Below are 26,013 nucleotides of genomic sequence, written 5' to 3' on the forward strand. Positions count from 1 at the left end.
AAATTACATCAGGTGACCTCCAAAAGACCATTACATCGTTCTCACAAGAAAGTCACAAGATCTCCTTGAGCTATGTAACATCTCCCTCCACAAAAAAAAGTTGTCTCTTAAGTAGCAAAATTTTCGCAATTAACAATTTACACAAAAAAATACAAAGGTATAGAATTTACAACATACACAATATATACAGTCTTGCCTTTCAGCATTTTACAAACTAATATACAGTAGGAGTGGTACAAATGATTAAAATACCGCTCCTTTAAAATAATCATTGTGCATTTAACATCTAGATAGACAATCAGCGATCACATTATTTTCACCCTTAATATAAGTGATCAAAATATTGTACTCCTGCAACATTAAACTCCAATTTAATAATCTTCTATTTTTGTTTTTCATCTTACTCAAAAACACCAACGGATTATGACCGGTATAAACTGTGACTGGTTTATGAGGTGTACTAACATACACTTCAAAATGTTGTAAATCCAAAACAAGAGATAACAATTCTTTTTTCTAATGTTGAATAATTTCTTTGAGGGACAATAAATTTCTTAGAAAAATTATCTACCGGACGATCAACTTCATCACCATCATCTCCTTGAAGTAACACTGCTCCTGCCGCTTCATCACTAGCACCTACAGCTAACGAAAATGTTTTTTTCATAGTCAGGAGATTTAAGTACAGGTTGACTACATGTTATAGTTTTCAATTTATCAAATGCCTCCTGACAGGACTCTGTCCAAATAAATTTTTCGTTTTTCTTCAAGAGATTAGTTAATGGAAGAGTAATGTTCGCAAAATCCTTAGAAATTTTTCTGTACTATCCTACCATACCCAAGAATCTTCTGAGAGTTTTTCTACCAGTTGGAGTGGGTACTTCTAAAATTGCCTGAACTTTCGCCTGAACGGTTGCTAATTTTCCCTGACCCACAACATAAGCAAGGTAAGTCACTGTGGCAGGGCCAAATTCACTTTTAGCTAAGTTAATAGTTAAGTTACCTTTTTAAAGTCTCTCAAATAATTTCTCCACCGCAGTAATATGTGCTTTCCACGTATTATTTCCTGCAAGTAAATAATCAATAAAGGCATTTGTAACTTTCAATCCCTGAATCACACTATTAATCATCCTCTGAAAAGTACCTGGTGCATTCTTCATCCCAAATGGAAGAACATTATATTCATGTAACCCAGATGGGGTTACAAATGCTGAAATCTCTCTACCTCTATCCGTCAATGGAACACACCAATAACCTTTCAACAAATCAATTTTTGTAAAGAATTTGGCTTGTCCAACTTTATCCACACGATCATCTACCCTAGGGATTGGATGTGCATCAGTTTTTGTCACAGCATTCACTTTCCTGTAATCTGTACAGAACTATTGTCTGGCTTAGACACCATAACACACGGTAAAATCCAATTGGAATTAGAATGACTAACAATATCATTCTCTATCATGTACATAATTTCTTGTTCAGCAAGTTCACATTTTTCCCTGTTCATTCGATATGGATGTTGTTTTATGGGTTTTGAATCTCCCACATCTACATCATGTGTAGCTACGGTGGTTCCTCTCGGAACGTCTGGAAATAAATCCCTATATTTAAAAATTAACTGTTTCATCTGCTCTCTCTGCTCTGGCTGCAACTGAGCTAATTTTTCATCAATATTTTCTAGAATTTTTTGAATTTGATAACCTGATGAAATAATGTTGGGTTTAAAATTAGTTTCAGATGAATCATCCATTAAGTATTTATCAAGATCAGACTCATTATTGATCACAGCAGTTATAGGAGCAGCTTCTCTCTCATAATATGGTTTTATCATATTTATATGACACAGCTGTGTTTTCTTACTTCGATCTTGAGTTTTTACCACGTAATCCACATCATTTGCCTTAGATTTAATCTCAAAAGGACAATGCAATTTAGCTTGTAATGGGTTCGTTTGCATCGGGTAAAGAACCAACACCTTATTTCCAGGCTTAAATAACCTCATTCTAACTTCCTTATCATACCAAGTCTTCATCTTCTCTTGAGCCAATTTTAAATTTTCCTTTGCCAAGCTACAAGCTTTATATAATCTTTCTTTAAATTTTAAAACATAATCTAGCACATCAGTGTGTACCTCTTTATTAATCCACTGTTCCTTCAACAAGACCAAAGGTCCTCGAACTCTATGCCCAAACACAAGTTCAAGAGGACTAAAACCTAATGATTCCTGTACTGCTTCCCTTACTGCAAAAAGTAATAAAGGTATACCTTCATCCCCGTCCTTTTCATTTTCCACACAATATGTCCTAATCATAGTTTTTTAATGCTCAATGGAATCTCTCCAAGGCTCCCTGTGATTCTGGATGATAGGCTGATGAGATCATCTGTTTTGTTCCCAGTTTATAAACTATCTGCTGAAACAATCCAGACATAAAATTACTACCTTGATCCGGTTGTATTTCCTTCGGCAACCAAAAATAAGTAAAGAATTTTATAAGAACTTTTGTCACAGTTTCGGCTGTTATATTCCTAAGAGGTACTGCCTCTGGAAACCTAGACGCTGTGCACATAATAGTTAAAAAATATTGATGTCCAGTTTTAGTTTTTGGCAAAGGACCTACGTAGTCCACAATGATTTTTGAGAACGGCTCACCAAATACTGGAATCGGTTGCAGTGGGGCCACTGGAGTAACTTGATTCGGTTTGCCCACAATTTGACACGTATGACACGTTTCACAAAATATTGTCACATCTTGTCTTAAACTAGGCCAATAGAAATGTTTAGACATCTTGTTCATAGTTTTATTTTCACCTGACTGGCCACCCAAAGGTTTACTATGAGCCATAATTAAAATCTCATTTCGGTAAACTTTAGGAACTACTACCTGATAATTAACTTCCCATTCCTCACCGGCAGGAATTCTAGGCGATCTCCACTTTCTCATTATTACCCCCTTTTCAAAATAATATCCTACTGGAACTTTTTCAATTTCACTACCGGGAAGAGTTTGTTCCTTTAATTTAACTATCTCAGGATCTCTACCCCGCTCTGCAATCATCTTCTTCCGAGATAAGGACAAATCTTCCTGGTCAGTCCTACTACCAAAATCATGATCAAACAATGTAGGTAAGAAAGTTTCTGATACATCCTCAAAGTTTGAATCTTGAGTTGAACAATCATAGGTAACAACCTCATCCTTTACATCAGTCGTTTTAGCCATAGCTCTTGTTACAACACAGGAAGAATCTGTGCTAGAATCCCTCTGTGGTTCCTCAGAATTAAGATTTATTGCCAAATGCACTTCAGCAAAAACTTGTCCACCTGCTAAATCATTCCCTAACAAAAGAGAAACATCATTCACAGGTAAACTGGATTGTAGTCCTACTTTAACAACCCCTGTAACTAATCCTGACCGTAAATTTACTATATGTAAATGTACTGGCATGAGGGCACTACCAACTCCCCTTATATAATTTACCTCAGCAATGTCAGACTCAGGACTAAACTGTAGCACACTGTCCAATATTAGTGTTTGAGAAGATCCAGTATCTCTAAGTATTCTTATAGGCACTGAATTGGATCCTTCTTTCTAAGATACAAATCTTTCTGTTATAAAAGTTGCATATCCATTCTTAACTTGGTCAGACTCTGACAAATCTTCATTAATATTTTCAGAACCCTGTGGATTCACAGGTTTCTCCATATGCTGCACACAAGCATCTGGGACGGTTTCTTTCTCTTTCCGTTTCAATCGAAAGCAGTCAGCTACTACATGTCCAGGTTTCTTACAATAATTACAAATAATACCAAAATGTCTTTCCTTCTCATGTCTCCCTTCATCCTTACTTTACTCGCTAACTTCAGATTTAATTTCTAGTTTATCTTGATTCTTTGTGCTATTTTTCCTTTTAAAAGTTCTACCTAGAGAAACTTATTCTTATGAATTAAAGCATACTTATCAGCTAATTTAGCAGTCTCCTGCGATATAAACAGAAAATAATCTGCAGATGCTGGGATCAAAGCAACACTCACAATACGCTGGAGGAAATCAGCAGGTCGGGCAGCATCCATGGAAAGGATGGATCGACGTTTCAGGCCAGAACCCTTCGTCAGGACTGAAGAGGGAAGGGGCAGAGGCCCAATAAAGAAAGTGGGGGAGGATGGGAAGGAGAAGGCTGGTATGTTCCAGGTGAAAAACCAGTAATTTGAAAGACAAAGGGGTGGGGGAGGGGAAGCAGAGAGGAGATAGGCAAGAAAGGTAAAGAAGGAATAGAGGAAAACACAATGGGTAGTAGAAGGAGGCGGAACCATGAGGGAGGTGATAGGCAGCTGGGCGAGGGGACAGAGTGAAATAGGGATAGAGGTAGGGAGGGGGAGGGCATTACCGGAATTTGGAGAATTCTGTGCTCGTACCAAGGGGCTGTAGACTACCTACACGGTATATGAGGTGTTGCTCCTCCAACCTGAGTTTAGCCTCATCATGGCAGTAGAGGAGGCAATGTAGCAGTGTCCCTTTCATTCAAGTATGTTCTCACTTCAACAGGAATCCTTCTTTTAAATTCCTCCAGTAAAATCAACTCTTTAATTTATTATGCTCCCCATTCACATTTTTAGATGATAACCATCTCTCAAAATTCACAGATTTCTCATAGGCAAATTCCACATAAGTTTTTTTTTCTGCAGATTTCTTCAAATTTCTGAATCTTTCTCTATACGCTTCCGGAACCAACTCATATGCCATTAATATATGCTGTTTAACAATATCATAATCTAGTGCTTGATCAGCGTTTAAAGCTGTGTACACTTGTTGTGCCTTGCCCTTAATTCCACTTTGTAACATCACTGGCCACTGTTCTTTCGGCCAGCCTAAACTCAGAGCAATACTTTCAAAATGCTGGAAATATTTGTCCACTTCAGCTTCACTCAATGGAGGAGCCAAAATAACCTCATGACTAGCCTTAAACTGTTTCTTAGAACCAGAAGACTGATTTCCCATCCTTAATTTCTCCATCTCTAACTCAAATTTCGTCTGTTTTTCAGCTTCTCTATCTTTAAATTCCCTTAATTTATTTGTCTCTCTTTCATCAAATTCCCTTTTTTATTAGCCTTTCGTTCGGCTATTTGCGCTTTAAATCTTCCAAACTTCATCTGTTCAAGATGTAGCTGCATTTCCAGATTACTCATTGGAAACCTATCTAACACATCATCATCACACGTTTTCAAACTAATATATTCTTCAGCGATTTTTCTGTGAATTAAAGCCTTTGTGGTATTCTTCGTAATTCCCTTAATATCCAACTCCCTCGCCATCTCCAGTACAACAGGTTTTCTCGCAATCTCTGAAAACAAAGGGTAAGGCGTCTCCATAATGTCGTCAACATTCATTGCTGCTGAATACCACTCACATACCGATCACACTTAAAAAAAAAAACCGGATATTTCCCTTTTCCAAATCAGAATGGCAATTAACAGCACTTAAACTCAAAAATTTTGGAACAAGATCCCGGACGAGCCCCCACAAATTATGTTACGTAACCGGCAACAATGAATATCAATCGAGTCAGGTTATATAAAAACAGCTAAACATTTATTAAAAACGGATAAACAATAAAATACAAACGAAAACCTTAACCGGAAGTTAACCATTATGCGGCCGTTCAACGACTCATCACTCGGAACTGATTCTTAAAGAGATAAATGCAAAAACAGTTCTTAAAGCGGTAAAGTCAAATACAATTCTTAGAATGGTAAATTCGGAGGTCTAACAGATTTATACATTCATTTGGGAGAGACTTCTCTGGAGAAGGATTTCTTCATAGACGCGACTTTCCTGCTGGTTCTGTCCAAAGGATTCACGATGAAGGAAAAAGAAAAAACGGCTTTTAACAACTGACCCTCATTTCTAGAGAGCACCTTCCATGAACTTCCTTTCTCTTTTGGCAAGAGTTAAATTCGATACAGGTCGCTAATTCTTCAAGGAAAACTCAATAATGTCGATTCTTTATTAAGCTGCCAAATATCCCCGACTTCTCTTAATCCTTCATATCCTGTACTTCGATGAAGTCTTCACTCTCCAATGTTACTGAAAAGATACATTAACAAACCTATCAGCGATTGTCAAACTGCTGGTTCAGACTTCTGTGTCTTATGTTAGAACATAAAACTCCGTTTTAAATCAACACTGCGTCGTACTGCACATACACAGCTCAGCCGAGTATCTCATTGACGTTCTAACTGGAAAGCTAAAAAAAGTAATAACTAACTGCGTCATCTGAGGTCTTCTCTTTTATACCCGTGGTGAACATGTCATCACGTGACCTCACATCGGCGGGAAAATTACATCAGGTGATCTCCAAAAGACCATTACATCATTCTCACAAGAAAGTCACGAGATCTCTTTGAGCTATGTAACACAACATAGCAGATACTCTCTCTGTCCAGTGATCTGTCCTCCTGTGGTACAGGCGATCTCTATGAATAAAATGTCGAGGCACACATGCCTGGGGTTTTAATACCATTTAGCAACTCCACAGGGACAGATTTCAACAGATTTAAAAATAGAAGTGTTTAAATTATTTACCAATTGATTACATCAGACAGGTGGCATGCAAAGGTTTGGGCACCCCAAGAGATTTGAGCTCTCAGATAACATTTAACAAGGTCTCAGACCTTAATTGCCTTGTTAGGGCTACGGTTGTTCACAATAATCGTTAGGAAAAGCCAAGTTATACAAATTTCAAAGCTTTACAAATACCCTGACTCCTCAAACCTTGTCCCAACTATCAGCAGCCATGGGTTCCTCTAAGCAGCTGCCCGGCAGTCTGAAAATTAAAATATTGATGCCCACAAAGCAGGAGAAAGCTAAAAGAAGATAGCAAAGCGTTTTCAGGTAGCCGTTCCTCAGTTCGTAATGTAATTAAGAAATGGGAGTTAACAGGGGCGGTGGAGACCAAGTTGAGGAATCGAAGACCAAGAAAACTTTCCGAGAGAACTGCTCGTAGAATTGCTGGAATGGCAGATCAAAACCTCCGTTTGACTGCAAAAGACCTTCAGGAAGATTTAGCAGACTCTGGAGTGGTGGTGCACTGTTCTGCTGTACAACGACACCTGCACAATTATGACCTTCATGGAAGAGTCATCAGAAGAAAACCTCTTCTGCGTCCTCATCACAAAATTCAGCGTCAGAAGCTTGCAAATAAACATCTAAACAAGCCTAATGCATTTTGGAAACAACTCCTGTGGACTGATGAAGTTAAAATAGAACTTTTTGGCCGCAATAAGCAAAGGTATGTTTGGATAAATAGGGTGCACAAATTTCACGAAAAGAACACCTCTCCAACTGTTAAACACGCGGATGGATTGATCATGCTTTGGGCTTGTGCTGCAGCCAGTGGCATGGGGAATACTTCACTGGTAGAGGGAATAATACATTCAATTAAATACCAGAAAATTCTGGAGGCAAATATCACACCGTCTGTAAAACAGCTGAAGATGAAAAGGGGATGGATTCTACAATAGGATAATAATCCCAAATACACCTAAAAATCATAGAATTCGAAGTCTTTTGCAAGGAAGAAGGGACGAAAATCCCCCAAACAAGAATTGAAAGACTATTAGCTGACTTACAAAAAACGTTTACAAGCTGTGATATTTGCCAAAGGGGGTGTTACTAAGTACTGACCACGCGGGATGTCCAAACCTTTGCTTCGGGTCCAATTTCCTTTTTTTTTGTTATTTTGAAAATGTGAATGATCGAAATATAATAAGTAATCTTGCTGAAAATATTAAATAAACATGTCATTTTAACTTTATGCTGTTGGAAATCAGGTCATCCTTTACTCACTTAGATATTCACAGTTACAGAAATTTTGACCAGAGTTGCCAAAACTTTTGCGTGCCTCTGTTACTATCCGTCCTGGTCCTCTTACACTTGTAGATTCTTAACTCAACCCGTAAGGATTCAACATCTTCTGCTCGCTTTCTACCGACTTGATGTCATTGTTTACTAGGAGAATCAATAAATGAAAACAACCTTGAGATCTGACACACCTCCAAATTGGCAGAAGCCCTCAAGTCCCTGTATACGTCGGTGTAAAAACCCAAATTCGCGTACATACCACAAGCTCTGTGCACATCCCTCAGTCCGTGCACACCCCAAAACCACTAACCCTCTCATGCACATCACATTATCCCAGACCAAGAATTATTCCAAACAATTCACCAAGTAGCTGCCTCCACTTTAGAAAATTAGTAAGAATAAAGTTCCCTGAGAGTGCATGTATTATCAAAGTATCTATAAATGAAATAACTTTGAAATTTGACACTACTGCAAATCCACCGACACCCCCAAATATGTGTGCACCCAACGATACGCACCCCATATTCGACAACGCACTGCCACATTCCGAAAGGCCTAGCGTACCTCCAAATCGCCGCGCAAAAACAGATGTGGACTAAACCAAGATCATTTCAAACTTGACAAAAGGGCTTCCGCCTTCTTAAGAAAATGCCGTATTGAAAGTAGAGCAGTAGATGTAGCCAATACGGATTTCAGCTGGGCATTTGACAAGGTACCTCATGCAGGGCTTATTGAGAAAATAAGGGGGTATGGGATCCAAGGGGACCTTCCCTTGTGAATCCAGAACTGGCTTGCCCACAGACGGCAAAGACTGCTTGTCGATGGATCAGATTCGCATGGAGGTCGGTCACCAGTGGGGTGTCTCAGGGGTCTGTTCTGGGATCCCTGCTCTTCGTGATTTTTATAAATGACCTGGATGAAGAAATCGAGCAATGGGTTAGTAAATTTACTAATGACACTAAGGTTGGGGTTGTTGTGGATTGTGTGGAGGGCTGTCAGAGGTGACCTGATAGATGTGTTTAAGATGATGAGAGGCATTGAGCGTGTGCATAGACAGAGGCTTTTTTTTCCCCAAGGGCTGAAATGGCTAGCACAACAGGGCATAGTTTTAGGTGCTTAGAAATAGGTACAGAGGAGATGTCAGGAGAATTTTCTTTTTACGCAGAGAGTGGTTAGTGCGTGAAATGGGCTGCGGGGACAGTGGTGGAGGCTGATACGATTGGGCCTTTTAAGAAAATCCTGGACAGGTACACGGAGCTGAGAAAAATGAAGGGCTATGGGTAACCCTAGGTAATTTCTAATGTAAGGACATGTTCGGCACAACTTTGTGGGCCGAAGGGCCTGTATGTGCTGTAGGTTTTCTGTGTTTCTATGTTTCGAGTGCCGATTAGATATATTTTTCGAGCAGCTCGTGGTTAAGCTCACTGGGCGATCTGATATTCTGGATTGAGTTTATTGCAGTGAACCCGATTTGATTAGCGAGGTTAAGGGAAAGGAACTCTAAGTTAAAGGGTTGTGGCTCAGGAGTCCCTCGGATTCAGTCCATTTGAGCTCGTGTTTGGTCACGCTGTGAGAGGGTCTTTGAAACGAATGGGGGAGAAATATCTGGGTGACGAACCTTCTCCTGCTAACCTTTTAGATTATCTGTCCAAGTGTCGCTTTAAGTATAGTGGGGCATATAAACTGGCAAGGGAAAGTTTGAAGGCAGCTCAGGTAAAGATAATATACTAGGTGTGATCGGAATGCTAACCACAGAGTGCTTTCTCCAGGAGGCCAAATGCTTGTCCTGCCTCCATTATTGGTTCCGTGTGGTGCAGTAATGCAACTTAGTAAAGACTCCAAATCTTAACTGTAAGACCCGTCATTGTCATATTAACCTTTTGATACTTTAAAATTGGTTATAAACGCTCTGTGCCGCACGGTGGAGCTCCATCTGCCGCCTCTCAGCCCAGTGTTGAGGTCTCCATCTGCTGGTGATGAGAGAAATGTGCTTCCATTTCTAAACTGATTATTCGTGGTATATTATGAAATTCCAAAATACCGGCTGATTTGGTCACTCAGCTCTCTTAACTGAACCCTCAAAAGCGCTCTGGCGTCTTAAAGGGAATCATCAGAATTCGGCCCTCTTCCCTGATATTCCATCCTGTACTAATGTGCTTCAGCATAATATTGCTGTGGGTAACATCTGCACAGGGTAAACCACATTTAGCGCCACTGGGTGAACCCTATTAAGCGCCATCCCCCATGAAAGGAAGTAAGATAAATGCAAAAACTAAGCTTGACTCCTGTCATAGTCCTCGTCTAGACGATTGTATTGACTCGGCAACCCAAGTGCCATTAACACAGCGGCCATGAGATTTCTGCTTTTCCGAATCCTGGTGATTTTTGCCAGAACAAAGTCATGGTTTTTGGAATGAATCCCAGCTGGAAGAGGTGTTCAGTTGGTGAACGGTGCGGAATCCATACTGATGCTCTCCAAGTGTGAATTTGAGCAGACTACAGTTACCTACCTGGGTAAAGTTGCACATCATGACAAGTTTGCTTTATCGGGGCTGAGGTGGAAGTCGTTGCCAGCATCATAGAGAAGGCATTGTTGAGTTTTGCTCCCTCTGTAGCAACTCCTGATTTCAGCCGGTCCTTTGTTGCTTATGCTAGGGATGTTTGTGCTCCTCTCAGTTGATTTAATAGGGGTGGAGCATCCTGTGTGCCATTTCTATAAGAAACTTGAGGTCTGTATGAAACACTACTACGCAAAAGAGAGGGAGGCGTTAGCCCTTATTCTTGCCCTGAATCATTTGATGTCTATATTTCTTCCAATTCTCCACTCATTGCGTATGCACTCATTAATCTCTGGTCTCTCTCTGCAGAAACAGGAATACGAATCAGCGGTTAATGCGGTGGAGTTTATTCCTGCAGGGTTCTGATCCACCTTCTTGCCACATTTGTGGAAGGAACAATGTGCTTGCAGAAGCCCTTCCGAGGACGAAGGTGTACCTGGCGTTCTATGTTTTTTATTCAACATATTGCATGCATTATTGGGGTAGCTTTAGGTTGCCGCAGAACAAACTTTCTGATGGGGGGTGTTATGACCTGCAAAATTCCTGGCATGTGTTTTATCTTTAACCCGTCTGGCAGTTCCCTGGGACACCTGCAATTCCCGTTCCATTGCTGGAACATGCCGGGAACTGCTTAAAAACAAAGCCACACCCATCACGTCCTCCCTCCCCCCGCCAAATATCACCTATTCTTCAGCCAGCACTACCACACTAAACACCACAATTTTTCCCATTACCTTTATCTTAGTAAGTACCATTTGTTTGTAATTCCTGTTGTGGTACTTCCCGAGAGCGGAGATTTTAACAACGATTTCGGCCATAAATAGAAGGATCAGGTGTTAGAGTAAGAACTACTCCTGTCATTGTCCATAAGGAAATAAGAATGACCTAAACTCTAAATATAATTCAAAATGTTAATATTTTACAAGGAGTGTTGTCAAATGTGTAATCCTACAGAAAACAGACGGACACACACACACACACACACACACACACACACACACACACACACACACATACAAAGACGTACACACACACACACACACACACACACACACACAGGCACACACACATAAAGACACACAGAGACACAGACGTACACACACACACACACACACACACACACACACACACAGAGGCACATATAGATAGAGACAAACATGCACACGCACATGACCACACTTCAGTATCCGCCTTCCCAGCTCTACCAGCATCCAGCGTGCTACGATTAAAACACACTTACACACTTTGACTGCTGAGGTTGAATTCACGGTCCCACATGAGTCTGCAAATGTTGTGAATATGACTAAGTCATCGAAGACATTGGAGGGGTTGGTAGAGATGAAGGTTAAAAGGGCAATTTTGCCTGGCAAATCTGTGGGAATTGTTTGAAGAAATAGCAAGCAGGGTAGACAATGGAGAAGCAGTTGTGCACTTAGATTTACAGCATGCCTTTATCAAGCTGCCACGCATAAAGCCAGGAACTCGTGGTATGACAGGAAATATCCTTGCATGGATAAAGCAGTGACTGATTTGTAGGAGGTAAAGAGTGCGAATGAGGGGAGCCTTTTCTGGTTGACTTCCGGTGAGTAGTGGAGTTCCACAAGGGTCTGTGTTGCGACCGATCATTTTTATTTTATTTGTCCATAACTTGAATGATGGAATTCATGGTTTTGTTGCAATGCTTGCCGACGATATGAAGATAAGTGGAGGAGCAGGTAGTTTTGCGGAAATGTAGAGGCTACCCAAGGACACAGATTCATTGAATTGGCAAATAAATGGCAGATGGACCTCCGTGCCGGAATGTGAACGGTCTTGCACTTCGGTGGAGGACATTAAAGTGTTGTCTATTTTATGAATGGAGAGAAGACAAACAAAAAACAAAAAAACGAGGAACAAGGGGACTTGAGAGTCCTTGTGCAGGATTGCATAATAACTCATTTAAATGTCGAGTCTGTGGTGAGAAGGCAAATGCAATATTGGCATTCATTTCAGGAGGACTAGAGTATAAAACGAAAGGGTGAAATACTGAAAATGTATAAAGCACATGTGCGGCCTCACTTGGAGTATTGTGAGCAGTTTTGGCCCTTTATCTTTGGGAGGAGATAGTGAAACTGGAGAGGATTGAAAGTGGGTTCAGGAAGATGATAAAAGGATTGAATGGCTGGTCACATCAGAAACATAAATTGTAAAGTATAAACATATGTTGGCTCTGGGCCTGTATTCACTGGAATTCAGAGGAATGAGGCGTACCTCATTGAAATTTATCGAATAGTAAATGGCTTCGATAGAGTGAATGTGGAGAGGATATTTCATGTGCCTAAGCGTCCCAATGTTGCTGCTTTATGGGATGGTCTTCTGAGCTTATGGTCTTATTTACAACCACAAACAAGCATTTTGTTGAAGACCCTCTCAGTAGGGCCCCCTAAACTACAACGACATATTTTACTTCAATCGGTTGTGCCCGACTACTGGTTTATTTGAAGTGCATATTTGCATTGGACGCACATATAATTTGTGACACTTCTGAAGGTACAGAGAGCTTTGTAGGACAAGTTAACTATCACAAATGGTCTAAGATCTTCTGAAATCTGAGAACCCTAATTACCGTTGTGAGGGTTGACACATGGACTGCAAGGAGTGCAGGACGACGCATCTTGTGTCGGTTCCATTGAATGTGGTGTCATGGTTGGCTCGGACACTGTGGGCTGGAGGGTCTGTTCCTGCGCTTTACCTTTCCCTGTTCTATGTGGCTGACAGACAAACAGAGGGCAGCGAGTTTTATTTTCTGAGACCATATGTGTATCTCAATGGACGTTGACATATTTTTGACCCAGTGACAAGTTTGGTACGTCTTACACGAACAAGCTGATGATAGTTGCTGGTAATCAGACGTGAGAGATAAGGTTGTAGTGAGATGAGCTGCGATCACAATTGGTGCAGCATAAGATTGGAGCACTGTTTAACACTCAGATGATCGCATAAACCGATGGATGAAAGCTGTACCGACAGAAGATGAAGTGGAGAGCTGGGTCAAATGGCGATTGAAGCAATGTCCTCTATGCTGGATGAATGCTACTCATAATTTACAGCCATCAGTCACATCACAATGTTCATTGTCCGTAGTTTCACAAATAATTCGCTAAATTAGTCATAAACTGTCACACTGGGACCTGTTTGACATACTGTAATCGGTTTGTAAATAATTTAAAAATCTTTATTCTTAACTGTGTTGAAATCAGTCCCTGTGGAGTCGTTAAATGGTATTAAAAACCCCAGACATGTGCTGCCTCAACATTTTATTCCGAGATCGCCTATAGTACAGGGGACAAATAACTAGACAGAGAAAATGTCTCCAATGTTGGATAGGTACCTGAGTGTGCAACGATCATTGTACGTGTTCATTGCTGTCGTTGGAGTTCTCGGTGAGTGACCAGAGAATTTATGTTTTGTATTCTGTGTGTTAACTTGGGTGAACATGTGTGAGATTATTTTACCAGCTTCCAACTTGATGCTCATTGGACCAATATACTTCAGTGATAACGATCCCGTCAATTGAACATCTTTACTTTTCACATTAATGTTAAATGAAGCTATATTTATACCTCAGCTCTCACACCATAAGACCGTAACTCAAGGGATCGACTCCGACGTTGTTCTTGCCTGAAACGACGCGTTGCATGGAGTGGTACCAGTGCTGCGGCGTGCAACCCTCCGGCAATGTGTGACTGGGAGAGTTTTACATCGTGTGTTTGACTGTTTCTGAGTTATTGATCAGAGTGAACACGTGACCTTTAATCTGCCCTTTTCCAGAGTTTACCTGTACCGGGAAAGGGTAGCTCTTTGGGACGGTGTGCCTGGGGTGGGGGGGGCGGAATTCAGTGGGACTTTGCTCAGAGTTGTATCAGTGTTTGGGACAGGCGGTGCTCTGGGAAGGCGCGATGGGGAGGATTTTAATAGCATCTTGTCCAAATTTGTACCAGTGCTAGGGATAGGTAGCTCTCCGGGAGCGTGTTACTGGGAGAGTTTCACATTGTGTCACTAGTTCTGAGTTGTTGATCGGTGTGAACCTGCTCCTGCTTCTGTACTAACGTCTCCCTGTAGGGTCTCAGAGTCAATAATTGTGTCCGATCAACTGAAATAGGGTCAATGGATTGAACTGTGTCATCGATTGTACTGAGCTGTAGAGTTAATCCATTAAATATACCTTTTGTTACTAAGATGTCTCAACATTCACTATGAGACTCGTCGTAAACGGAGTCACCACTTCACCCTGAAGAAGGGTTTCGGCTCGAAAAGCTGAGTGTGTTTAAGTTTATGAATGCTGCCTGACCCGCTGAGGTCCGACAGCATTTTGTGAGCTTTGCTCCCCTCTGTATCCCTTCTCGGCCAACTCAGATGCTGACTTTCCAGAGGCCTGGCCAGTCACTGTTAAATCAATGAAACCGGCCCCATCAGCGACTGGAATTGGGTTAGAAACAATTGTTGGTACTCATGTAGCTCGGTTTTAATCTCCGATGATACGGCACAATTCGTCTATTCCCAACACTGAAGAAGACTGGTCAGAGACAGCGTGACCAGTGATTTTAGAGCGGAAGCCGTTCAGCGACTCTAGCACTACCGACATTTATCTGAAACCCGAACCTGTGTTAATTCCCGGAGAACGTGTTCAGTAATGCCGTATGTCTGTGCTCTCTCTCTCTCTCTCTCTCTCTCTCTCTCTCTCTCTCTCTCTCTCTCTCTCTCTCTCTCTCTGTCTATCTGTCTGTCTGTCTCTCTCTCTCTTCAGTGAATTCAGCGGCGATTGTGATCCTGTCCCGGGGAAAGTGCGGCCTCTCTACCTGCACCACTCGCTACTTGGTGGCGATGGCAGCGGCCGATCTCCTGACCATTGTCACCGAGGTCATCTTTCTTCAAATTACACTGTATTACTTAACGTGGAGTTTTCTGAATATTACCCCTGTCTGCACGGTTATCGAAGTCCTGAGGTTCACAGCCGCAGACTGTTCTGTCTGGTTCACCGTCACTTTCACCTTTGATCGGTTTGTCGCCATTTGCTGCCAGAAGCTGAAAACGAAATATTGCACCGGGAAAACAGCGGCTGTGGTTCTGACAACAACCGGCGTAGTGTTCTGTCTGAAAAACGTGCCACGGTACTTCACATTAAAACCCACAGAGATCATCGACAATGTACCGTGGTTCTGTGCATACAGGGACCGTGTCTTCACTGACCCAGGGTGGGTGGGATACGATCGGCTAGATACGGTTTTAACTCCATTCCTCCCTTTCGGCATAATTCTGCTGTTGAACGCTCTGACAGTCAGGCACATTTTAGTGGCCAGTCAGGTCCGTAAGGGGTTGAAGGGTCAGAGCAAGGGGGAGAACCGCAGTGACCCGGAGATGGAGAGCAGGAGGAGGTCTTTGGTTTTACTCTTCACCCTCTCCGGCAGCTTCATCCTCCTGTGGATGACATACGTTGTAAATGTCATATATTATCAGGTCGCAGGAAAAGGATTCGATTTTACTGATTCTGAATGGATCTTTCACCTCGTCGGGTATTTGCTGAGGAATTTCAGCTGCTGCACAAACACGTTTATTTACGCGGTGACTCAGTCGAAATTCAGGGAGCAGGTGATTAGCGCAGTGAAATATCCGGTCACTTATGTGCTTTATTTAATTAATAAAGTCGCGTCCTGAGCACAAGCCATTTCTGCCTCCAGCTACTCTGAGTCACCGCATAATCTCCCAGGTGTTTTTCCCACGCGGGTTGTTCCAGTGGCTGGCCGCTCTGTGACATTAGGAGCAGCCAAGATATGGACAAGCTGGGAGTTTGTGCTGTATGTGTGTGTGCGTGGAGGTGGGGGTGTTGCGAAGTGTGCATGTGTGTGTATTTGTGTGTCTGTGTTTGTGGTTGTTTGTGTGAAGGAGAGAGACACGTGTTTAAACTGGAAAGAGTTTTGACAGGATGTTGCCAAGACAAGTGGCCTGGGTAACACAAAAGGTCTGGCCTGGCAGGGACTTTACTGCTTGCAACTTTTGTAGAATGAGAGGCACCCAAATCGAAACGATTAAGATTCGGAGAAGTTGCGATAAACTGGACGGTAACATTTCGTTCACGGGGACAACTGGAGTATTTCATATAGTTCCATGGAGCGATTCACCGCATGGTCTCCCAGTAGTCATTCCCGCTGACTATTGGAGCATATAGTAGAGTACCTTTGAGTGCCCTGCTTCTACGTTCTGCCCATATGGCCTCACAGGACGTTATCGCCAAAATGTCATTTCTAAATGCTGATATTACACCTGTCTCGCTCGGCTGAACCTCTATCCTAGTGACACAACTGTAGTACCAATATCGCTGAATAGTCATCTCTCGGTCCTGCCCTTCGCTCAGTCGTGTTTCTGTCACGGCGGTAACATCCCAGTCCTCACAGCTATTCCAGGTCGGTTCATCCGCCTGATCTGTTCAACACCGACCATGAAATGTGCTTTGTAAATGAGTATACCCGATATGATTTTTTTTTTTTTGGATTATGAGAACACTCAGTCCTCTTTTATTGTCATTTAGAAATACATACATAGATTAAGAAATGATATAATGTTTCTCTGGAGTGATCTCACAGAAAACAGGACAGACCAAGACTAACACTAACAGAACCACATAATTATAACATATAGTTACAGCAGTGCAAAGCAATACCATAATTTGATGAAAAAAGTCCATGGGCACAGTAAAAAAAAAGTCTCAAAGTCCCGAGTCGATCGACTCCCTAGTCCCCGATAACAGGAGGCAAAAGGGAGAAACTCCCTGCCATAAACCTCCAGGCACCGTCAACTTGCCGATACTTTGGAAGCAGCCGACCACAGCCGACACTGAGTCCATCCGTCCGAAAACTCCGAGCTTCCGACCAGACTCTCCGATACAGCCTCCCGAGCGCCATCCTCTGCCGACGCCTTCGACCTCACCCCGGCTGCTGAAACACGCAAAGCCGAGGATTTCGGGGCCTTCAGCTCCGGAGATTCCGGTTACCACACAGTAGCAGCGGCAGCGAAGCGGGCATTTCAGAAGTTTTCCAGATGTTCCTCCGTACGCTCACGTCTGTCTCCATCAAATCAGAATTGTGCACCGTCCCCTACTTGTCAGATAACAGGCATCATCACCACAGTGGCCGCGCGCGCTGCTGTGGCGCTGCCATCCTCTCCCCCTTCCCGGAGGATTTATATTAAGCTTTTCGGTACAACAGAGACAAAACACCTCAGAAGGATATTGATACTCTGCAACGGCAATATTGGAATTAACTCTCAGATTATAACATAGTCCTCGCCTTTATATTTCGCAAGTATGTGGATAACCCCACGCTCTAGTTTATCAACCCTGTACCATAGCCAGAACAACCAGATCTACAAATCCCTCTCATCGTCTCCATTACTAATCCACTCAGTTGGCCTCTGCAACCTTTTCAATGCAAACTCATCCTCAAACGTCCCTGCACTATCTCCAGTACAATCATATCCCACATTCCCTCTGAACTCTCTCAAATACAATCACACTCAATCCCCTCTGCACTCTCTCAAATACAATCACTGCCAATCCCTTCTGAACTGTGTCAAATACAATCACAGACAATCCCCTCTGCACTCTCTCAAATACAATAACTGCAAATCCCCTCTGAACTCTCTGAAATACAATCACAGACAATCCCCTCTGCTCTATCTCAAATACAATCACAGACAATCCCCTCTGCACTCTCTCAAATACAATCATAGACAATCACCTTTGCATTCTTTGAAATACAGACACACCTCAATACCTTCGGCACCCTCCAATATAATCACATCCAAAATCCCGTCAACAACCTCTCTACAATACTGACACTCCCGATACGATACCCTCTGCACTTTGTCCTGGACAATTACATTCCAATTCTTTCTCCAACTTCTCCAGTACAATCACATCCCCATCCATTCTACCCTCTCCCATAGAACCACTTCATTAATGCCCTCTTTATCGTCTGCAGTGCAATCACACCCACAATCCCCTCGGCGTCCTCTCCAACGTAATCTCACGCTCAGTCCCCTTTTGCGCTTTGTGCAATACAATCACATCCCAAACACCTCTGCATCCACTCCATTACAACAACACCCTATCTCTTCCATACCCTCTCCAATATTATCACATCCCAATAACCTGAGCATGCTCTTCAATTAAATTACTCTCCTAATCACCCCTGCCCTCTCTCCAATGTAGTCACACCCGCAATCCTCTCTGCATTCTCTCCAAAACAAGGTGTGATTGATAAGATGGTGGCCTATGGTAGAAGAAGACGTTATTAACTTCAAACTTTCTGCATTTTTACTCATAGAGTTGAACTGCAGGTGCATGTAAGGAGAGCTGCACCTTAGGCCATGAACCTGTCCATCAGCCCTGCTGCGGACCACTCGTGCAAAGAAGAGACCCGTGTGCTGCACGACAGCAGGACTATGTGAGTACATGTAGGAGGGGACTATGTTAAACACAAATGTGCTTGGTTTCCTAAAATTTACTCCTTCTACCTTAGACCACAAACTTATCAATCACAACCTCAGTATCCTCTGGACCCTAATCCATACAACGACAACCAAATTCCCCTCGGCACCTTCTGCAACATAATCACGCACTCAATGCGCTCTACACTGTTTACCATGCAACAACACCCCAATCGCCTCTGTACTTTGTCCTATGCAATTACATTCCAATATCCCTATGTACTCTCTGCTGTACAATCACAAACAATCCCTCATGCACCCTCGCCAGTACAATCACAAACCCCATCCCTCTGGAACTTAACTGATAAACCCACACTCCTAATACCCCCATCTCTACTTTCTGCGAAGGCTGAGAAAAGTCCATCTCCCACCCCCCACCCTCACCACATTCTACAGAGGTTGTATTGAGAACATCCTGAGCAGCTGCATCACTGCCTGGTTCAGAAATTGCACCATCTCTGGTCGGAAGACCCTGCAACGGATAGAGATGTCAGCTGAGAAGATCATCGGGGTCTCTCTACCCACCATTAGAGACATTTACACCACACGCTGCATCCGTAAAGCAAACAGCATTATGAAGGACCCCACGCACCCTTCATACGAGCTCTTCTCCCTTCTGCCTTCTGGCAAAAGGCACCGAAATATTCTGGGTCTCACGACCAGACAATGTAACAGCTTCCCCCAACTCAACAAACTCCTCAATACCCAGAGCCTGGACTGAAACCAACCTACTGCCCTCTACTGTGCATATAGTCTTGTTTATTATTTATTGTAGTGCCTGCACTGTTTTGTGCACTTTATGCAGTCCTGGGTAGGTCTGTAGTCTAGTGTAGTTTTGTTGTTTTTTTTATGTAGCTCAGTGTAATTTTTGTATTGTTCATGTAGCACCATGGTCCTGAAAAACGTTGTCTCATTTTTACTGTGTACTGTACCAGCAGTTATGGTCTAAATGACAATAAAACGTGACTTGACTTGACTTGATGTTCTCCAGTATAATCACACGCCTGATCCCCTCTGCACTGTGTACAAGACAATCGCATCCCAATCACTTTGTCCTATACAATCACATTCCAATTCCCTCTGCACCTTCTCCAGTACAATCACATCCAAAACCATTCTGCAGCCTCTCCCATTCAACCACCTCCCTAATCTCCACTGCATCCTCTCCAAGTTCCTTTAATTAATTAAAGTAACTTAGGAGTAGGTAATGGTGGCAGCAATTAGGACAATCGAGTGCTCCATATGCAGTATGTGGGAAGTCAGTGACGGCACAAATGTCCCTGATGACTACACCTGAAAAAGGTGCACCCAGCTGCAGCTCTTGACAAACCGAATTAGGGAATTGGAACTGGGGCTGGATGAACTTCGGGTCATTCGTGAGGCAGGGGAAGAAATAGACTGGATTTTAAGGGAGATAGTCACCCCTAAAAGTCATGAGGCATGAAGCTGGGTGACTGTCAGGAAAGGGAAGAGGAGTAGACAGAATGAGCAGAGCACCCCTGTGACCGTTCCCATCAATAATAAGTATACAGTTTGGATACTGTTGGTGGGGACGACCCACCAGGGGCATGTAGTGGTCACGTCTCTGGCACCGAGACTGGACCCTCAGCTCAGAAAGGAAGGAGGGAAAAGAGGAGAGCAGTAGTGATAGGGGATTCCATAGTTAGGGGGACAGATAAGCGGTTCTGTGGGAGAGATCGAGAATCCCGGATGGTCTTTGCCTCCCTGGTGCCAGGGTCCGCGATATTTCGTATCGCGATCTCAGTACCCTCAGGAGGGAGGGTGAGCAGCCAGATGTCGTGGTCCATGCAGTGAGTAATGACGTGGATAGGCAGGAGGATGAGGTCTTGCAAAGAGAGTACAGTATAGGGAGGTAGGTGCAAAGTTGAAGGTTAGGACCTCCAGGGTTGCAAACTCATGATTGCTACCCGTGCCACGTGCTAGTGAGGTTAGAAATAGGAAGATAATGCAGCTAAATACTTGGCTAAGGAGATGGTGCAGGAGGGAGAGCTTCATGTTTGCAGACAATTGGGCTTTGTTCCAGGTATGGTGGGACCTGTTACGACGGAACGGTTTGCACCTGAACTGGAGGGGGCCGAACATCCTTGCGGGTAGGTTTGCTAGTTCTGCTCAGAGGGGTTTAAACTAGATTTGTAGGGGAAGGGTGTTGGAGCAGATAGTGTTAGAGCAGATAGTGAGGTGGAGGAGGATAAAGGTCATGCGAGGACTGCATATATAGACAGTATTCAAAGGTTTGTACGTGATAGAAGTGCTCTCAGGTGCATCTATTTTAATGTAAGGAGTATTGTAGGTAAAGCAGATTAGTTTAGGGCGTGGATTGACACGTGGGATTACGACATTATTGCTATTAGTGAGACATGGTTGCAAGAGGGGCAGGACTAATAGCTTAAAGCTCCGGGGTTCCGTTGTTTCAGAGGTGACAGAGGGGGAGGGATGAAAGGGGGAGGAGTGGCATTACTAGTCAGGGAGAATATCACAGCTGTGCGTATACAGGACAGCCCGGAGGGCTTGTCTACAGAGGCTATATGGGTGGAGCTGAGGAACAGGAAAGATGTGACCACACTAATAGGGTTGTATTATAGACCGCCCAATAGTCAGAGAGAATTGGAGGAGCAAATCTGTAGAGAGATAGCAGACCGATGTAGGAAACAGAAGGTTGTAATAGTGGGGGATTTTAACTTTCCACATATTGACTGGGATTCCCATACTGCGAAAGGGTTAGATGGCGTGGTGTTTGTCAAACGTGTTCAGGAAAGTTTTCTAAATCAATATATAGAGTTACCAACGAGAGAGGATGCAATACTTGATCTCCTATTAGGGAACTAGACAGGTCGGAAGTATGTGTAGGCAAAAATTTTGGGTCTAGTGACCATAATGTCATTAGTTTCAAGTTAATTATGGATAAAGATAAGCCTGGTTCACGAGTTAAGGTTCTAAACTGGAAAGGGGCTAAATTTGAGGAGTTGAGAACAGATCTAGGAAGAGTGGATTGAGAAAAAGCTGTTTTATGGCAAGGATGTGTTTAGTATTTATTCTAGGCATTCAAAGGCGAAATTTTGGGATTGCAGAGTTTGCATGTTCCTGCCAGGATTAAAGACAAAGTTAACAGACATAGGGAATCTTAGTTTTCAAGGGATGTTGTCGATCTGGTTAAGTAAAAGAGAGAGGTGTATAGCAGGTATTGGCAACAAGGAACAGATGAGGTACTTGTAGAATATAGAAAATGTAAGAAAATACTAAAGAGGGAGATCAGGAATGCAAAAAGGAGACATGAGGTTGCTCTGGCAGATAATGTGAAGGTAAACCCTAAAGGTTTCTACAAGTACATTAAGAGCAGAAGGATAGTAAGGGACAAAATTTGTCCCCTTAGTGGCCGTCTATGTGTCGAGCCTCACGAGACGGGAGAGATCTTAAACATTTTTTTTTTGCATTAGTATTTACTCTGGAAACTGGCATAGTGTAGGTGGAAGGACGGGAAACAAGCAGCAGTGTAATAAAACATTTAGAGATTTTTAAGAGAAGGAGGTGTTTTCTGCCTTACGGCGAATAAAGGTAGATAAATCCCTGGGGCCTGATATTTCCTCGGACCTCGAGAGAGGTTAGTGTAGAAATTGCAGGGGCCCTGGCAGAAATATTTAAGATGTCCTCAGCCACGGGTATGGTGCCGAAGGTTTGGAGGGTAGCTCATGTTGTTCCGTTGTTTAAAAGAGGCTCCAAAAGTAAAGCAGGTAATTACAGGCCGGTGAGCCTGACATCGGTAGCAGGTAAATTACTGGAAGGTGTTCTGAGAGATCCGATATACAAGTATTTGAACAGCCAAGATCCGATTAACTATAGTCAGCGTGGCTGTATGCGTGGTAGATCGTGTTTAACGATTCTTGCAGAGTTTTCCGAGGAGGTTACCAAGAAGGTAGATGAAGGAAAGGCTATGGATGATGTCTACGTGGACTTTACTAAGGCCTTTGACAAGGTCCCACATGGGAGGTTAGATCAGAATGTTCAGACACTAGGTATCCATGGAGAGGTTGTAAACTGGATTCAAAATTGGCTGTGTGGGAGAAGACAGAGAGTGGTAGTGGATGATTGCTTCTCAGACTGGAGGCCTGTGACTAGTGGTGTGCCTCAGGGATCTGTGCTGGGACCATTGTTGTTTGTTGTCTATATCAATGATCTAGATAATAATGTGGTAAATTTGGATCAGCAAGTTTGCTGATGACACTAAGATTGGAGGGTTTGGACAGCGAGCAAGGCTTTCAACGGTTGCAGAGGGATCTGGACCAACTGGAAAAATGGGCCAGAAAATGGCAGATGGAATTTAATGCAGACAAGTGTGAGGTGTTGCATTTTGGAAGGACAATCAAGGTTGGACATACAAAGTAAATGGTAGGGCACTGAGGAGTGCGGAGGAACAAAGGGATCTGGGAGTTCAGATACATAATTCCCTGAAAGTCGTTTCACACGTAGACAGGGTTGTAAAGAAGGCTTTTGGCATCCTGGCATTCACAAATCAAAGTTCTGAGTATAGGAGTTGGGATCTTATGGTAAGGTTGTATAAGACATTGGTGAGGCCAAATTTAGAGTATTGTGTGCAGTTCTGATCACCTAACTACAGTAAGATTGAAAGAGTGCAGAGAGGATTTACTAGGATGTTGCCATGTCTTCAGGAGTTGAGTTACAGGGAAAGATTGAACCGGTTAGGACCTTATTCCTTGGAGCGTAGAAGAATGAGGGGAGATTTGATAGAGGTTTACAAAATGATGAGGGGTAAAGATAGATAAATGCGAGGAGGCTCTTTCCACTTAGATAAGGAGAGATACCTACGAGAGGACATGGCTTTAGGGTGAAAGGGGAAAGGTTTAGGGGAAACATTAGGAGGAACTTCTTCACTCAGAGCGTGCTGGGAGTGTGGAACGAGCTGCCATCTGACGTGGTAAAGGAGGGCTCACTCTTAAGTTTTAAGAATAAATTGGATCGATAAATGGGTGGGAGAGGTCTAGAGTGTCATGGACTGGGTGCAGGTCAATGGTACTGGCGGAATAAAGTTTCAGCACAGACTAGAAGGGCCGAATGGCCTCTTTTCTGAGCTGTAGTGTTCTATGGTCCTATGGTTCTAATGTGTAGGTGTACCCCTGATTTGGGGTTAGATTATATTATTAGATTATGAGGACACGCAGTCCTCTTTTACTGTCATCTAGTAATGCATTCATTAAGAAATGATACATTGTTCTTCCATAATGACATCACAGAAACACAAGACAAACCGACTGAAAAACTGACAAAACCCACAAAATTATAACATATAGCTACAGCAGTGCAACGCAATACCGTAATTTAATGAAGAACAGACCATGGGCATGGTTAAAAAAACAGTCTCATAGTCTCTCGAAAGTCCCATCATCTCTCGCAGACGGTAGAACGGAGAAACTCTCCCTGCTATGAGCTTCCAGCGCCGCAAACTTGCCGATGCAGCATCCTGGAAGCACCTGATCACAGACGACTCTGAGTCCGTCCGAAATCTCCGAGCCTCCGACCAGCCCTCCGACACCGAGCACCGAGACCCATCTCTGCCGAGCGCTTCGACCCTGGCCCCGGCAACAGGCAATAGGCAAAGCCGAGGATTTGGGGCCTTCCCCTCCGGAGATTCTCCATCGCACAGTAGCAGCGGCAACGAAGCAGGCATTTCAGAAGTTTCTCCAGGTATTCATCCGTGCTTCTTCACGTCTGTCTCCATCAAATCAGGATTGCGCACGGCCCCTAGTTAACACATACGATATCATTCGGAGCGGCGCGCGCGCTGCGTCGCGCCGCCATCTTCTCCTACAACCCCCCCCCCACCCCCCCACCCCCAGGATTTGGGGATGTGCGAATATTTCGGAGTTTGTCAGCGAATGTGTGAGTACACAGGTATTTTGGGGTGTCAGTTGCTCTGGGGTGCACACTCATTTGAAAGTTGAATGAGGATTTTCCGGTGAGCAGAGAGTTATGGGTGTACACTGATTTGCAGATATATGGAGAGTTGGGTGTGTTGACGGATTCGGGGGTGAACACTGACTTTGAGGAGCTGTTGGATTTGGAGGTGTTTCGAATCTCCAGGTTGTTTCGTTTATAGTTAAACGCGATACGAACTTTACCATCTGTACTTTTTAAAATGGAAGCAGCCACTCTGTGAACTGTTTGAAATGATTCTTTTGCTGGGATAGGCTAATGTGCATGTGGGAGAATCAGTGGGTTCGGATGCGCAAAGGATTCGGGGGTGCAGACGGATTTGAGAATATGCGCTCATTTAGGAGTGCTTTGGAGAATATGGGGGATGTACATGGATTTGGGAATGTGGACAGGAATGGGTGTTTGCCAGCTAATGTTGGGGGTGCATGCGGATTGGGGGCAAACATTAACTCAGAGATGCACACGGATTTCTGAGCACATTTGAGTGTGTGGAGAGATTTGGGAATGCCGGCGGATTTCAGGGTGCATACGGATTTTGGGGGTTCGGTGGTTTTGGAATATACATTCGGGGTGTGTATGTATTTCAGGGTTCTGAGGATTTGGAGGTGTGACGACTATCAGACTTGTTTTGTTTAGAGATAATACTAATAAATGCATTTTGAACGTTGAAGTTTGTTCTTGCTATTTTCTAAGATGGAGACGGCCGTTTTGTGAACTATTTGAAATGATTTTGCTCTGAGGTGATCCAATATGCAAGTGTGTCTGCTGATTTGGAGCTCTGACGAATCTCAAGGTTGTTTCATTTGTACATAGATTAATAATGAATGCAATTTGAATTTTGACCTCTGTTCTTGATTTTTATGGTTCAGGCAGCCATTTTGTGAAGTGTTTGAAACGAGAGGTCGGGAGCATGTGCAGTTTACGGAGACAGAGGGGAAGGGACTGAACCGAGAGGATAAATTGAACTGGATGTCTATGGATACGTGTAGAGTCAGGCCGGGTCAGGCAGAAACAATGGGTTGATCCACACAGAGACACAGAAACACGCTACACAGAACGGCAGTTCCTTATCCGCCTCTCCAGCGCTCCGCCGTGTTCCTTAACACACA

At 43.2% G+C, this 26,013-nt stretch overlaps 1 protein-coding gene across 1 annotated transcript in view; it reads left to right on the plus strand.

The window, feature by feature from the left end:
* LOC140185043 (uncharacterized) overlaps nucleotides 1-26,013 on the plus strand; it is a 423,878-nt gene that overhangs the window by 273,630 nt on the left and 124,235 nt on the right. The window lies entirely within an intron of this gene.

The sequence above is a fragment of the Mobula birostris genome, chromosome 20 (genome assembly GCF_030028105.1).
Source record: "Mobula birostris isolate sMobBir1 chromosome 20, sMobBir1.hap1, whole genome shotgun sequence".
Lineage (NCBI taxonomy): Eukaryota > Metazoa > Chordata > Chondrichthyes > Myliobatiformes > Myliobatidae > Mobula > Mobula birostris.